Raw genomic sequence first — 18,238 nt, forward strand, 5'->3', positions numbered from 1 at the left:
GTGGAGCACAGATTCTAGGCACGCGGGCTTCAGTAGTTGAGGCATGAGGGCTCAGTAGCTGTCGCTCACGGGCTCTAGAGTGCAGGCTCAGTAGTTGTGGCACACGGGCTTAGTTGCTCTGCGGCATGTGGGATCTTTCCGGACCAGGGCTCAAACCCGTGTACCCTGCATTGGCTGGCGGATTCTTAACCACTGTGCCACCAGGGAAGTCCCTCCTCCGTAGTCCTTGTCCGTGTTTCTGAGGAGAAACTTATGAGAGGTTAGTGGGAAGAGGTACAGACACCATCGCTGCAGGTAGGTTCAGGGTACCATTAATACTCATCCTCTCCCTCCTCAAACACCTATACTAATTTCCTCCTACCCTTAATTATTACCACAGGATTTGGTAGCTTACCTGGCTTTATGACCCAGGATTAGCTATATAATTTTCTGTGTTCAGTGCAAAATGAAATGTAGGATTCCTTGTTCAAAAATTACTAAGAATTTCAAAACAGTGACAGCAGAGCAATAGACCAAGCATGAGGTTCTTTTAAGTATGGGGCTCTTCATTTGACCTGTGGGACTGCCCAGGTCAAATGCCCATGAATCTGGCCCTGTTGTAGCCCAAACTTAAATTTCTAAAGGGACTGAGACCGTGGTAATCACCCCTCTGTCTGGCTGGGGTTGCTGCATCCATCCACTCACAGGTACAACTGGGTAAGTTCCAAATTTCATAATGAGAATGCATAATCATTACTGAACTGAGCATGAGGAATTGGATTAATATCATGATTTTAGGTGTGGAAATGGGAAATAGGAGCTTAGAATTCACTAAATTATAAAACTGAAGAATGTTTCAATGTTTATGCCAGTTGAATGGTATTCTTTTAACAATGTTACTTTATTTTCATATGTGATGGGAACCTCCTAATTCCCGAAAAGACCTGTGACTTCTGAAAAAATAAACAATATCTTGAAGTTTTGTGACTTCACACCTACTTTATAAACTAATTGAGCTGAAGATTGGTGTTTAAAATTCTTGTGTTCTCGAGTGGACAGCTTGTGAAAAAAATTGAGGAAAAAATAATACTTACTGGAAAATAAGAAATTTATTTGGTAAAGTATAAAAATATTCTATTGGAGAAGTGAATATGGCCTGTGCATTGCTTATTAATAATAATAAATATTTACAAAGCACCTTCTAGGCACTAGGAAAAGTTCTAATTGCTTTACATTTTTTTATTATATGATAAATGCCCCCATTTTATGGATAAGGAAACAGAATAAGTAAATATAGGTAAAAATTTAAGAGTTACAGTCTTAATCAGTTTTTAAAATTAATTACAAATTAATAAAATTCATGTTCTGGTATAAATTAAATTGTGTTTTGAATCATTTACTTTTAAAAATTTTGTTTTAATTTTACTCAAAGAGAAAAAATATACTCCTGAGTTTGATTAGAGAGAAAAGTGGTCACATTTCAGGAACTAGGTAATATATGATCGTTATATACAATGCCAGCACCAAGAGACTGCCTATCATAAGCTGTTTTTTCTCAAAATAACAGCTTAATGGAAATATAGTTTACTTATCATACATTTTACCACTTTAAAGTGTGCAATGTTTAGCATTAGTGGTTAAGTGTTCATTGTTTGATGTATTCACAGAATTCTGCAAGCATCACCACTATCTCATTTTGGAATATTTGCATCACCCCAGGAAGAAATCCTTTAGCAATCTCTCCCCTGTCCTTCCTCTTCTTAACTCCTATTAAACTCATAAGTTTTTCAAAATTGAAAAAAGTCACATTGAATCCTAACCTGAGGCCCCATTTTTTGTTTGTTTGTTTTTAAGCTGTGAGAGACTTATTTGTTTGAAGTTTATGATAATTTTGTGTTTAAGAGATTTACAATGCCAAATTACTGAGTGTTTGATAGTAATGTTAATTTAAATGTGTTACACTAGATATAACAAAATTCAGATTTTTCCTTATGTAGTATGTTTAAGATGGGTTGCTTGTATATTTTAACCCCTTAACATGACTCTGCATTGAATTTCTATGGTAACAGCATTTCTGCAAAAACATAAAAACATTCAGAGGCTGTGCCCTCTCTCCTTTTCCTGTTGCCTTTCAAATCAGGAGAACATGTCTCTCCAGAAGTCACTGGAATGCCCTACATACATTTATTATTATTGCTATTTCCATCCCCCAAATTAATATCAAAACTACCATGATAGATTTGTAAAGAAACCATTTAGGACTACTCATGAGAAAGAAAATTATCTTGGATAATGACAGAAAAGAAAAAAAAATACAGTTAGAAGATAGGAAGTCAAATTCAAACTGTTTGGCCTAATCCTGAATGTATCATTTTCATTATATAGTCAACTTCTGCTGTGCCCCCTTGACTTTATGGCTTAATGATATGATTATGCCCAGTTGACGATGAGTAGCTCTGGTCATAGGATCACCCGAAATCCTAGTCATGTTTAAATAGAACATAGTGGTATGTGAGAAGCTCTTACTCAAACTAAGAGTAATTTACTGTCACAGCAACCAAGACTTTGTCCCCCAACTTCAATTAGGCTATGATGTTTTATCATAATATTTCATTCCTCTCAGATTTCCTATCTTTGGTTATAGGACCAGATGGTTTCACTGGTGAATTCTACCAAATATTATAAGAAGTCATACCATTCCCTCTCAAACTTCTCCAAAACATAGATGAGGAAAGAACACTTTGAAATTCATCTTACAAGGCCATCATTACCTGATACAAAAGCCAGACAAGGATATACAAAAAAATTAAATTACAGGTCAATATATGTGATGAACATAAATGCAAAATTACCCAATAAAATATTAGTAAATCAAATTCAACAGTACATTAAAAGGATCATACACCATGATCAAGTGGGCTTTGCTTCTGGGATGCAAGGATGGGTCAACACTTGCAAATTAATCAATGTGATTCACCACATTACAAAATAAAGGATAAAATCCTGTGATTATCTTAATAGATGCAGAAAAAGCATTTGACAAATTCAACATCTTTTCCTAATAAAAAACTCTTAACAAAGTGGATATAGAAGAAATTTATCTCAACATAATAAAGGCCCTATATAACAAGCCCACAGCTAACATCATAATCAGTGATGAAAAGCTGAAAGCTATTGCTCTAAGATCAGGAACATGACAAGAATGCCTGTTCTCAATATTATTTAACACAGTACTGGCAGTCCTAGTCAGAGCAATTAGTCAAGAAAAAGAAATAAAAAGCATTCAAATCAGAAAATAATAATTTAAATTGTCTCTGCAGATGATATGATATAATATTTATAATAGACTTCACCAAAAGACTGTTATAACTAATAAACAGTTTCAGTAAAGTTGCAAGATACAAAATCAATATACAATGGTCAGTTGTGTTTCTATACACTAATAATACCTATCAGAAAGAGAAATTAAGAAAATGATCTCATTTACAATTGCATTAAAAAGAATAAAATACTTGGTAATAAGTTTGATCAAGGAGGTGAAGGATTTGTACACTCAAGAATTGTTCCAGATTGAATGTTGAGCATCTTTTCATGTACCTGTTGGCCACTTGAGTGTCTTCTTAGGAAAATGTCTACTTAGTTCTTCTACCCATTTTTTAGTTGGATTATTTTGTATTGAGTTGTATGAGTTCCTTATATATTTTGGACATTAACCCTTTACTCTGTATATGGTTTGCAAAAATTTTCTCCCATTCTGTAGGTAGCCTTTTCATTTTGTTGATTGTTTCTTTAGCTGTGAAGAAGCTTTTTAGTTTGATATAGTCCCACTTGTTGATTTCTGCTTTTGTTGCTTGTGTTTTTGGTGTCAAATCCAAAAAATCATTGCCAAGATCAATGTTAAGGAGCTTTCCCTACATGTTTTCTTCCAGACATTTTATAGTATCAGGTCATATGTTGAAGTGTTTAATCCATTTTGAGTTAATTTTTATGAGGAGTATAAGATAGAGGTACAATTTCATTTTTCTCCATGTGGTTATCCAGTTTTCCAGACACCATTTGTCGAAGAGAGTATTCTTTTCCCAGCAAAATAAGGTATCAAAGAGGTATCAGCACTTCTGTCATTATTGCAACTTTACTCAGAATAACCAAGATATGAAAAAACTGAAGTGTCCATCAATGGATGAATAAATAAGATGTAAAATATATATGTATGTATATATATATATTTATATTATATTATAATTAATATTATAATATATATATATATAATTCAGCCATTAAAAAAAATGAAATTCTGCCATTTACAACAACATGGATGGACCCTGATTTATTATGCTAAATGAGCTAAGTCAGACAGAGGAAGATTAAATGCTGTATGATATTACTTATTTGTGGATTCTAACAAAGATAAACTTGTAAAAACAGAGAGTAGAATAGTGATTACCAGGGGCTGAAGGTTGGGGGATTGGGGAGATGTTATTTAAGGATACAAACTTAAAACTAGCAGATAAATAAATCCTGAAGTTCTAATGTAGAGCATAATAATTATAGTCACCAATACTGTATTATGAACTTCAAATTTACCAAGAGACTAGATCTTCATTGTTCTCATCACAAAGAAAGAAGTGATAATTATATGACACATTAAAGGTATTAGGTAACACTATGGTGGTAATCATATTGCAATATATAAATGCATCAAATCAACACATTGTACACCTTAAAATTACACAGTGTTATATGTCAATAGTATCTCAATTTAAAAAAGAAAAAAAAGTAATTGGTTGAATAATTTGGTTATCAGAATTGATGTATGTGTAACTTTACCACCTCAACGTGAAGCCCTGATTTCTGTCTAGTCTAAGCTTCAGAATTCAGTTTTACAGTTGTAAATTAGAAATGAGGATTTTGAAAAGTCCTACACATAAATCCATGTAGATACATATAGCACGTGCACACACACATCATACTTTGTATATTTATTTTGAATAGAAAATGGAATAAGCAGGTGAGTAGTTTCAAAGTTGAAGATTTATTCATTTTTGGAAATTTTTAGGTAATTTTAGTCAGTTTGATATAAATATCAATATACTATATGTTGGCTGCCATTGGTCTAAAAATCTACCAGATCTTCCAGCTCCATGCTACTAATAATATCTAGTACTGTTGTGAGCTGAATTGTGTCCCCCCAAAAGATATATTGAAGTCCTGAACCCAGGCACCTGTGAATGTGACCTTATTTGGAAACGGGGTCTCTGTGATTTAACCAACTTAAGGTAAGGTCATATTGGATTGAGGTGGGCCCTAAGTCCAATGACTAGTGTCCTTATAAGGAGAAAGAGACACAGAGAGGTAGACACGCAGGGTAAAGGGCCATATGATGGTGGAGACAGAGGTTGGAGGGATGAAACTTCGAGTCAAGGCGCGCCAAGTATTTGCCAATGATCATCAGAAGTTAGGGAGAGGCAATGAAGGATTCTTCCCAAGAGTCTCCAGAGGGAGCCTGGCACTGCTGACACATCAATTCCAGACTTCTAGCCACCAGAACTGTGAGAAAATAAATTTCTGTTGCTTTAAGTCATATACTTGTAGTATTTTGCTATAGCAGCACTAGGATATTAATACACATACTATATACAGTAGTAGATAGTAGATTGGCCAGTGATATTCCAACTGGGTAAACATTTCTTTGACATGTTCTTACACAGATGGGCATTCACCATACCTTAATGACTTGCAATTTATAATTTTGCTTCTGTGACAGACCCATGATATGAACTTTGGAACAACAACAACAAACAAAAAGTACTGGGTGAAAGAACAGTATTGTTTCTCCTGAGAGACAATTAGAAATTGGTTTCAGACAGGCTGGAAGTAGAGAATGCAAATTTTCTGTTAAAAATCAGTGGAATAAAAGCATTTTATTTCAATCTCATCTTTTCGACCCCTGGCAAATGCTTAAAAGAACAAAAGAATAGTAGAGCTTTTCTGCCTCCGCTGTGGCGATGGCGCCAGTGAAAAAGCTTGTGGTGAAGGGGGGCAAAAAAAAGAAGCAGGTCCTGTAGTTTACTCTTGACTGTACCCATCCTGTAGAAGATGGAATCATGGATGCGGCCAATTTTGAGCAGTTTCTTCAGGAAAGAATCAAAGTGAATGGAAAAGCTGGGAATCTCGGAGGAGGTGTTGTAACAATCGAAAGAAGCAAAAGCAAGATCACTGTAACTTCCGTGTGCCTTTTTCCAAAAGGTATTTGAAATATCTCACCAAAAAATATTTGAAGAAGAATAATCTCTGTGATTGGTTACGCGTAGTTGCTAACAGCAAAGAAAGTTACGAATTACGTTACTTCCAGATTAATCAAGATGAAGAAGAGGAGGAAGATGAGGATTGAAACTCAGTTATCTGGAGTATTTTGTATGAATTCTTAAATAAAATTTAGGAAACAAAATGATGGCTTTCCTTGTATCTCTGCAGTGCGGATTGAACAGAAAATTGGAAATCATAGTAAAAGGGCTTCACTTGGGCTGCCACTCACTTACTTGTAATTAAACTTTTTTTCTGCTTGAAAATTTCAATTCTTTTGGTAGAAATACCAAAATGTGTAAGTCTCCTTCAAGGGAACTGACTACTGTTTGTCATTGAACAGGTGGATGAGGGCGTGGAGATGTGAGTTCAGTTAGTTACTATTTTACACAAAAAGGGGTGGGTCAGTTTCATGTGGTACTTTTCTCAAAGATTGAGGAATACAAATGTGGGAACTCCTGATTCACTGAAAGCAGATCCAGTGACTTGTTTCTGAGGTTCTTTTTTTGGAAAGTGGCAGTGTCGATAAAATGCAGGCTTCTGGGGCATTTGTCTTCATTTTCTGATTACAAATTACTCTTGATGGACACAGTTATTACTATGTATGTTAATCCTTTTTCTTCCTGTAGAAATAAAATGTCCTTTTGCTTCGCATATTCTACTACACCTCTGGAAAGGGTCTGGAGAGCGACTGTAAAAGTCACAGGTGTTCAATTAAGGAAAGGTCTACAAAATACGAATTTGTAAATAAACATTGTTTCTACAAGTCCTTGAACCAAACTGTCACTTTGAACCCCATCAGAGGGAGCTGGAGATGAGGAATAGTGGAGCTTCCAAAGGTGGGTGTCGGTGAGGTTGCCTGGGGTCAGGCTCAGAATCCCAGAGTTCTGGAGTCTTACCCCGGGGGCAGGTGTGGAAGAGAGGGGCCTGGGAGACAGCTCAGGCTGAAGAGAAGTCTTGAGATGCCCAGGGAGTAGTCCCTTTCACACCATTTAGGCCACGGCTGGGCTTAAAAGTCATTCTACAAACACGTTAAGCAGGGCCAAACTGAAAGGGCTTCCCACGATATTGGGGGTTCTGCTGTACGTGTACAGGCTAGAGATCTGTGAAAGGTCATTAATGAGATCATAAAGATGTGATTGTTGCTGACAATATCAAGAGTGACTTTGAGAAGAGATCCTGTGCCTTATGGTGCCCTCTAAAATTTAAATTTTACGGGAATGTCTGCATTGATTTAAGGTTACGTTGTATCAAATTCATGTCTTTCAAGAGCTTGCCTAGGGTGCCTTTCCACACCTGAAATTCTTGTGATCTTGCTAGTTGCATAGCTGGAAATTAAATGTTTTGAGTCATACCTTGGCTCCAGTTTAACATTTGGTGCTCCTTGGGTTGAATTTAACATGTTGAGGCTTTGTAATTTCATTTGTGGTAAAGGCTCTAGCATTTTCTATTTCTATGCAAATTTCTTGAAGCAGAATTGTTTGCATGTTTCTCTGCCCTAGAGAAGGCATTGTTTCTTTCAAAGTTAACTGAGGCATCAGTTGCTCTTTGGTGCTGTCCATTACCATGATTATTAACTTTGTTAGCAAGTTTGTGACTTGGGTTTGCAAATTTTACTTGTTTGTTGCATTGATGTTCCCTTGTAGTAATTCTTAGTTTGGTTGTAAAAAAATTAGCCCTGGGCTGAAATTAGCATATAAGTTTTTTTTTTTAAACTATTTCCAGAATCTAAAACTTGTAATAAAATTGAAACTTTTTGGTTTTTCTATGCCTTTTGAACTCTTGTATTTTGACTTTTGATCACATTTTATATTAAAGTGGCTAACGCATGGCTACTATTATTGTACAAGGCTTTTTTTTTTAAAGGATTGGCATGCTAATCTGTTTAGCAACAATAAATTGGTTGTTTGTCCTCACTGATGAATTGCTGTACCAACAATGACCTTGGACTTCATTAAAAAAAAAAAAAGAATAGTAGAAAATTCAAGATTTAATATAATAGAAAAAAAACCTTCAATATACAGATAGAATTATACTAGTCAAAAAATGTGAAATATTAACCTAAACAAGAGTGCATGATATTTATTTTCACAAACTTCCTCAGTCTCCAAGATATTTGTACATTTCCAAAAACAAATTAAGTATCTTATTCTGCAGAACCTCTACAAAATGACAGTTAAGACATCAAGAGTTATAGGAAGGCTCTGGGTACTGTGGAATATATCCTGTTGGGACCCAGATATTTGCGACAGAAAAGCAGATACCTGGCAAATAAAAAACAAATAAATAATAAAAATAAATAAAACCATCTGTACACTTTCTTTCCTAGCCTGAAAGTTACTTCACTGAGAGCTGAATAGAGGAGAGAAGGAAAAGCATTGCCATAGACTAAATGTTAGTGCCCCCATTCATATGTTAAAACTTAATTTACAGTGGGATGTCATTTGGAGGTGGGGCCTTTGGTTGGTGATCAGGTCATAAGGGCAGATCCCTCATGAATGAATGACACCAAACCTGCTGGCACCTGATCTTGAATTTCCCAGCCTCCAGAAGGGTGAGAAATAAGTTTCTGTTGTTTATAAGTCACCCAGTCTACGGTAATTTGTTATGCTGCCTGAATGGGCTAAGACAGGAATAGAGGAGGCAATCCATGATTTTATAAGTTGAGGGGTGCTCTGGATACTCTAGCTTTCAATATGATGGGCTCTCAATATTATACTTTCCTTTCTGCACTTTCTTCTGTACTTTTGAGGGATAAACATGCAAGCCACATATTTCAGACAACCTAGCTTTCTGAATTTCTCTTGGTTTCTGCCAATTGGAGGCACTAGATGGAATTTAGAAGGAAGAAAGAAGAAACAGAATATTACTTTGCTATTTCAGTTTCTTTCAGCACCTAGGAGCTGTGACAGTAGCAGGACCATAACGACAAAAGAAGGCATCTTGCTCATGGTCTTCTTGGCATGGAACCTCCATTCTAGGAGAAGAGCATGCAGGGGTGGAGGCAAAGAAAGGCAGACCAGCTCTACAATATACAAAAATTTATTGAATTAAATGCTCGCGAAATGGGTGAATTTTATAATATTTAACCTATATTTTATAAAGCCATTTTTTTAAAGGTGATTTTAGGCAGCAGTGAATGTCAGCAACTTTGAGAGTAATTTAGCAGCAATGGTAGAGTGGGCTCCTGGTTTTTGCTTAATAGCAAAATACATTTCTAACAGTAGCAGACACAGACAGAGAGCTTACCCCTCATACTGTCAGCAGCTCTGGGGCGAAAATGGTCACATGAGCTGTAGTCTAAGGCAGTGACAGTTTCTTGATCTATGAAGAACAACCTTCCTCTTCCCTTAATGCCTTTAGCCATTCCATCACTCTAGTCACCCGTGATCAGCTATAAATTTCCCCATCCTTAAATACTGAATGGTTTTCACATCTGCCAAATGTACGCTGAATACCAAAGAAGATTTTTCTGTCACCCAAGCAATTTGTTGAGGAAGAGTTTGGAGTCAACACCTCTGAATCCACGCCCCAGATAGTCCCAGTTACCATAGTTGTCAACATCTCTGGCAAGCAGCAAAAATAATTCAAAGATGGATCATACTTAGAAAGGAAATGATATGTGCTCTATGCGCAAAACATTTTTCTTTAAATCAGTAAACGGTCATTTCTGATAAAAAGATGGTTACAGTAAAACAAAGGAATGAAAGAAATGCTTCTCATTATTCTCACAGAATTTATAGATAATATCATCTTTATAAGTAATAAGTGAAATTTGAACAATGAGAAAAAAGTATTCCAAAGAGACTTTATAGGATGTCCAAAGAATATAGAATTGAGTTGCAAAATGTCACAATATGACAAAAAATGAAAAGCCAGTGTAGAGAATAATGCCCGTTATAGGTGGAAAAAGTTAGATGTTTATAAGTAGTTATGAGGGTGACTCAGAGAGAAAGAAAGAGAGGGAGGGAGGGAGGTGGAGGAGGGAGAGAGAAAGGGGAATGTCAACATGATCACAGAAGGAACGCTAGACTTTAAAAAGGTATATCTAACATGCATTATTGATATTTTTAAGAAGAACTAAGCAAATGAAAATATAGAAAGAGTCTAAAGTATAATTTTTTCAACATTTTTTCTGAAATAAAACAAGTTGAATGTGTAGACTGAAGGGGCTCATAGATTTCCAAGAAATAATGAAACCTAACATTCATACCTACCATTCCAAATCAAAGCATATTCTGGTAAGGATGTTAAAATTCAGGTACAAAGAAAGAATCCTAGGAGTAGGAGGGGAAAAAATCATGCCCCCTACTAGTGTGAAATATCAAGATGGATTCGACATCTTCACAGTAATATTCATGCAAGGAGACAGTTTGATCAGTATCTAAAATATACTGAGAGGAAGAATACGTGATGCAAGAATTTTATAATCAGCCAAGTAATCCTTTGATTTTAGAGAAAATTTTTGAGTAAGAAGGAAAAGGTGCACGAAGTTATGCCATTTATGAATAACAAGGTCTGAAACTCCTAGGGGACAAGATTAGGCAGTGATAAAGAAAGAAAAGGGAGAAAATGGAGCTGAAATCAACTGATTAGGTGATGAGAACTAAAGGATATTTTTTATCCTTGACAGAGTAGACACCCATGCCAACCCACCCCCACTCCTGCCCAAATATGTTAAGATTAATTTTTATTTAATGAAAGTGACAGAAGCGTGAGATGGTCACATGATCAGAGCAAAGGTAGCGGGAATATTCAGCCAGCCTCCTTTGGGTTGCAGAGTCTGTTAATTTTGACTCTGTTCCCACGTGAGGACTCTTGTCAATACGCAAAGCTCATTTTTTCTAAGCTCAAAGCTTTTTCAGAATCAAGTCACCTAACACCATTCAGAAAGAACTTTAAGCAGCATCTATGTCCTTCCTGTGAAATATTTATGAGCAACTTGGATTCTGACTTTCCTGTCAAACCCACCAAAGCCTAGTCTACATTCTCTTTTAAGGACATGATGGATGTTGGAAGTGGAAATCCTGTTTATCCCCAGCCCACATCTATCTTTCTATTTTTTCTATTTCTATAGATGATAGATAGAGAATAGAGATACAGTTAATTTCTCACTGAGCTTATTAAAAAATCTATGTTCTTACAAGATGTTACTTATATTATTTCATTTGATTTCCCCAATACTGTTAATAGTTGGCATCATAATTCCCATTTTACAGCATAGAAATTTCAATTCCATTAGGTTAAATCAATTTGTTCTAAATTACACAGAAATTCAGTTTTGTGTCTGGTATTAGAAGAATCTCTTTGTACTTCCCCACCACCCCTTACTGTAGTTGTAAAATTCACCTATTGGCAATCACATATGATAAATGATCATATGATTCCAGAGAATAAATTCCAAAGAAAAAATAAATTCCAAAGAAAAAATAATGGCTTGTTAGTTCCCTATCCCCACATCTTTAATGACAGAAATCACAGATCTTGTTCATGAGGATCACAGTTTTTGAAGTAAAATACTGGATTTTTATTTCTATTGCTATGACGGTATTATTATAGTAATACAAAAACAAGAAAAAGACAATACACAAGAAGAAGACTACACACCAATTTCCATCATAAAATAAATGTAGAAATTCTTAGCAAAATATTAATAAATAGAATTAGCAATATATAAAAATAATTATACACCATTACCAATTGATATTCATTCTCAGCATGTAAAGCCAGTTCAATATTCAAGAATTATCAACGTAATTGACCCAATCCTAAAGAAAAAAAAATTGCATGGTCATATAATTCAATGCAGAAAAAGGGTTTGACAAATTTCACAACCATTCATGTTGTAAAAACAACAAACAACAAAAAGCTCTCAGAAAAATAGGAATAGAGAATAACTTCTTCCACTTGATAAACAGCATCTATGGAAATCAAAAACAAAAAGAAAACCAAAGCCAAAAATCCCAAAGTTAACATTATACTTAATGATGAAAGACTGAATTATTTCCCTCCTCAAGATCAGGAACAAGGCAAGGATATTCACTCTCACCGCACTCATTTAACATAGTATGAGGTGTTCTAGCAAGTTCAGTAAGGCAAGAAAAATAATTAAAAGACAGATATGTAGGTAAGAAAGAAATAAACTTGTCTCTATTCGCAGATGATATGACTGTATACAAACTGAAGTCTAGGAATACACATATACTCAAAAAAATACCCTTTTAGAATTAATAAGTTAAGCACGGATACAGGATATAAAACAAACATAAAATATTAATTGTAAACCTATTTGCTAGGAATTAACTATGGGCAATGAGATTTTTATAATCACTCAAAAATGAAATATAGAAATATATCCAAATAATCAAGTATTTACAAGACTTGTCATCAAAAGACTATAAAATGCTCATGAAAAAAATCAAAGAGGTTCTAAATAAATGGAAGACATTCAGTGTTTATAGATTGGAAGCTTCAGCTTGGTAACCGTTAGTTTTGCAAGGGCCATCATGACAAAATATCAAAGGCTGGGTAGCATAAATGAAATAAATATATTTTCTCACAATCCTGGAGGCTTATTAAAGTCAACGATCAAGATGTCAGCAGGGTTTTATTTTGCCTAAGGCTTCTCTTCTCTGCTCCTAAATGGCCATCTCTTCTCTGTACCTTCAGAGTCTTCCTCTATGTGTGTCTGTCCTAATTGCAAATCAGGTTAGATTAGAGCCCATCTTAATTACCTCATTTTAATTTAAATACCTCTTTAAAGACCATATCCCAAATATAGTCACATTATCATATTGTTAAGTCTGGGGTGTTAAGACTTCTACACATAAATTTTGGGGAGAGTCAATTTAGCTCATAACAGTAAGGATTTCAATTATGCCAAAATTGATATATAATTTTAAAACTATTCTCATCAAGACATCAGCAAGAATTTTTGTATAGACCAGATTATTTAAAAATATATATGGAAAAGAACAAAGGAACTAGAAGAACAAAAAGAATTTGGAAAATGAAGAATATAGTAGAAGAAGCCAGTCTACCCAATTTTAAGCCTTCTTTTTTTTCTTTATCTTTTTTTATTACTGCTTTATTTATTTATTTTGGAGTATAGTCACTTTACAATATTTTGTTAGTTTCTACTGTACAGCAAAGTGAATCAGCTATACGTATACATATATCCTCTCTTTTTTGGATTTCCTTCCCATTTAGGTCACCACAGAGCACTGAGTAGAGTTCCCTGTGCTATACAGTAGGTTCTCATTAGTTATCCATTTTATACGTAGTATCAATAGTGTATATATGTCAATTCCAATCTCCCAATTCATCCTTATACTATCTTTAGTAATCAAGACTGTGTGGTGTGAGTGGAGGAATAGACACATAGGGCAATAAAGAGAACAGAAAATTCAGAAATAAACTCATAAATATGCCCAAATGATTTTTGACAAAAGTGAAAGGAAGAATTCAATGGAGAAAAGATAGCCTTTTAAACCAATGGTACTAGAGCAATCTGATAGGTTAAAAAAAACAGGGCCTTGACTGGGCTTCCCTGGTGGCGCAGTGGTTGAGAGTCCGCCTGCTGATGCAGGGGACAAGGGTTCGTGTTCCGGTCCGGGAAGATCCCACATGCCGCGGAGCGGCTGGGCCCGTGCGCCATGGCTGCTGAGCCTGAGCGTCCGGAGCCTGTGCTCTGCAACGGGAGAGGCCACAACAGTGAGAGGCCTGCACACCGTAAAAAAAAAAAAAACAAAAAAACTGGGCCTTGACTCGTCACACATCTTACATAAAAATTAATATTCTGGTTGTGATATTGTACTATAATCTAAGATGTCGCCATTGAGAGAAACTGGGAAATGAGTACATGAGACCCCTCTGCAGTATTTCTTATTACTGCTAATGAACCTACAATTACTTCAAAATGAAACTTTTTAAAACATTTAAATAAAACATTTAAATCCTAAATAAGACCAATAGTCTGAATGTTGATTCATAGTAAAGCCTTTGTCAGTTTGGTGCTTGTGCTATCAACAGCAAGGCAGACTGCTATGATCAGGTGAAAAAAAGAGATTACTGTGTGTAGCCTCTCATCCTATAATACCCCACTTGAGTACAGACCTAAATAGAAGACAGTCCTATTTACCAATCAGCTGGGGGAACACATACTGTCTATATATATGTATATATTTCATTTTTAGGAGATTAAAGAAATTCCTAAGCTTAAAATCAACACTATAGTGCTTAGGACTCAGAAATGTTATCTGCTAACTTCACAGTTTATGAAGATCTTTCATTATGAGCTTAAGGGAAGAAAAGAAACTAATATGTAAATTAAGCAAAAGAAAGTTATAATAAAAGAAAAACAAAGAGAAAACCCAACAGAGAGGGCAATAAAATTCCAGTGGAGATCATTACAGGTACTTTTAAGAAATAAAGGTAGTAGAACATAATGATAAGCATGATTTAGAACTGAAAAATGTTGAGAATAAAAGCAGTACATGCAATTTTTAAATGGCCAATATAACCTCCAAAAATGACAGAAACTGAGGATGGAAATTATTTTCCAAATATAATTTTAAATGATTTTTTACCAACTGAGGAAATTCTTTCAGCCTAACATTCTCCCTCAAGGGGCATTTGGATTTGAACTCCTAAAGATGGGAAGATAATTGGTATTTTATTGCTCAATATGTTTGCAACCATAATGATGAAAATATTGTTTATTTACTTTCAATTCTGAGTCGATCTTCAGGCCACGGAAAGAAGATGCTATATTTAAGGATGGAATGAAAATCCAAGAGCTATGATAAAAATGTAACTTACACAAAGCAGATTGTGAAGAAAATTGGGTAGAGAAACAAGGGTATTAAAATTGTCATATAAAGTATGAAAACTGAATTAAAGGACTATAGAAAAATGATTGAGTTTAATTACATTGTTTATACTAAAGATAATTGACAGAAAAACCAAAACAATAACATAATTGACTAAAACAGTTGGAGAAGAGGACCTGAGTGAGTTAAATATTTATATTTGATATTGGGGGAATAATAAATGTTATCTGATATTAATAAATTCAGAAAATATATATTGTTTGAGAAGGGAAATAACCAAAATATAAGCAATTGTGAAGAACTTGTCTGGAGAGTAGACTTAGAAGTGAAGAAGTGATCTGACTCTGTTGATATTTAATATAAAACATTCTTTAACATGTGATTTTTTTAATGAGCATATATTACTTGATAAAACCAAATACTTTAAAACTACAACCCTACTTACTTATAGGTGATAGTGATTTATATGATAGGAAGGTGCTTATTGTTGAATTGATATGAAAAAATTTAGAATAGAAGCAATTACCAAACTAGAATCATGCATGTAAACATTTTTTCTAGCATTTTTTATGTGTTAAAATGTGTTATTTTTCTTTGCTTTATACTGTTGAATTTGAAATATCACCAACCCAAGGCTCTTTGTTTCTCCCTAGTTACTTGGCTAGCGGCTGCTTCTATTTGCAAGGACATATCATGTGAATTACAAGGAAGTAAAATAATTGGCCTTCAACTAGACTAAATTTTCACCAAGTGGATTATTGTGCCCTGATAATGCCCACAGTCTAAATGACAACACTCAAAACTCAAATGTGTTCTTAATTTAATTAATTATAATTTCCAAGTTAGGAAAATTGTGTTTTGTATAAAATATTATTTCATTAAATTAGCCACAATAAAAAATAAGAATCACCTTTCATTGGGAATATACGAGTAAGTTTCAAATAATTTTATCATGGAAAGTATTATAATAATCATTTCTAATATTTACAGTTAAGAATCTTAAAATCCTTCTGGCTTTACTTTCAAGAAAAGTCATCAGCAACATTTAAAAATGTATGCTTATGAAATAAATCATCCAATTACTCTATTTCTATGTTTAAATTCCCCAGTTCTTCTGGCAATAGAATATAAGTCACTGAAGCTTTGTTTCCAGTGGAAAGTGGCTGGTACCTCCAATCCTACCCCAGAAACCCACATTTATATAATCTGCAATAATTATCCAGGTATTTTTAGATCACTTCCATGGCTTTAATATTTACTTGTCATGTTACTTATTTTCACAGCTAGGCATCACATCACCCATCTTTACAAATAAATTTATTACAAATTAAAGGATATAATCCTTCTTCTCTGACTACTTTTCTACAATTTCTTTTTCCCAGCAACAAATATAATTAAAAATAATAATTGATCATTTGTTTTAACTTGTCAGTAGAACTTACCATTTCCTGGTAAGGACATCTTTGTTAAAATTGGATGATTTTTAAATGTGTCAAAATGATCAAGATAATAAAGGTCTTGAAATATTTGCCTTTTTGAATTTAGAAATGTAAGCTATGACAGAATACAATTTCTTTCTGTAAAACACATACAAACATGAATAACACATTTCAAATAGTTAACTGTTATTTCACAAGGATCATAAAAATTAAATAATTAGATGAGGAACTCTGTTCCATTATTCAACAGGACAATTAGTTCTATCAACATTTACAAGTTTTAAATATAGATTTATAATGCAAATATATTTATAATGTATTTTTATTTTTTATAGTGTATTTTTAAAATCTTCAATTAAAATCAGTAATCAAAAGAATTTAACATTAATGATAATAAAGCATTTATTATAATGTTTCCTTTATTCTTCAGTTATACTATTTCAATACTTTAAATACATGTTCAATTTTATTACCATATTTATGAATTAAAAATCTTAGTTTTGCTTAATGTCCTCCACTAGCAAGAAAACAAAAATTGAATGATACATTTCCATTTACTTATAACTTGAATTATTTATAAATAATTTTATTTATCAAATATAAATAACTATGATTATAAATATAAGGTTTCAAAAAATGAGAAAAACGAAGATACAGTTCATGAATTTGTGCTAATGACAGTTAATTATGCTTAAAATTTATTGTCAATTTGAACAAAAACCTATCACAAAAACAAAGTAGGACATTATATAATGATAAAAGGTCAAATCACTAGAAAGATATAACAATTACAAATATATATTCATGCAACATCAGAGCACCTAAATATATAAAACAAACACTGACAGAATTGACTAGAAAAGTAGACAGAAGTGCAATAATAGTAGATGATTTCAACGTCTCACTTTTCAGGATGGGTAGACAGTTACCTTATAGGGAACAATTTTTATGAGTTTTTCTTCTCTCCTTCCCTTATTTATTTTTGCAAATATAAAAAAAAAAGCACAAACTGTGAAATAATAAAGAAAAGAAACAGAGATGAAAGAGAGAGAAAGGGGTGGAAGGAAGGATGGAAAGAAGGAAGGAAGGAAGGGAGGGTTTCTTACACAAAAGGTGACATACTATACACAGTTTTCTGCAACTTCCTTTTATCACTTAACAATTTATACTCCAAAATATACAATATATAATCCATTTAATCCATTTTGTAGAGATCTTCCCAACTGCTTTGCACAAGTACATAGTAATCCACTGTGTAGATATATTGCAGTTTATTTAACTGTTGGATTTTGGTGTTAGAATTTTGGATTTTGGGGGTGATTTCAATTTTGTTACTAGTACCAATAATGTTACATTGAAGAACATTTGATACATGTCATTTCAAACTAATGTCAGTGTACTTTTGGATCTTTGGAACAGATTCCTGGAAGAGGGATTGATAGATCAAAGGCCAAATACAGCTATGATTTTGTTAGATATTGATAAAATCTTCTCCATGGATGTTGTCCCATTTTACATTTTGAAAAACAAAATATTAGACTGCTTTTTCCTCCTTAGGCTCACCAACAGAGTGTTATCAAACTTTTCATATATTTCAAATCTTACAGGTGACTAATGGTTTTGGTTTTAATTAGCATTTTTCTCATTATAAAGATTAAAATATGAAATATATTTTCTAACAAACAT

General features: G+C 33.8%; 1 protein-coding gene and 1 pseudogene across 2 annotated transcripts in view; one reads left to right on the plus strand and one right to left on the minus strand.

Moving 5' to 3' along the window:
* Positions 1 to 228: 228 nt before the first annotated feature.
* LOC307193824 (uncharacterized protein) overlaps positions 229 to 18,238 on the minus strand; it is a 168,437-nt gene continuing 150,427 nt past the window's right edge. The window contains exon 6 of the mRNA XM_079936389.1: positions 229 to 238. The gene's annotated coding sequence lies outside the window, so the exon portion shown is untranslated. The remainder of the gene's footprint in view (positions 239 to 18,238) is intronic.
* LOC307194865 (large ribosomal subunit protein eL22-like) lies at positions 5,985 to 6,676 on the plus strand (annotated as a pseudogene). Its single transcript has one exon. The product of its transcript is annotated as a large ribosomal subunit protein eL22-like (transcript).

This window comes from Stenella coeruleoalba (assembly GCF_951394435.1).
Source record: "Stenella coeruleoalba genome assembly, chromosome: 11".
Classification (NCBI taxonomy): domain Eukaryota; kingdom Metazoa; phylum Chordata; class Mammalia; order Artiodactyla; family Delphinidae; genus Stenella; species Stenella coeruleoalba.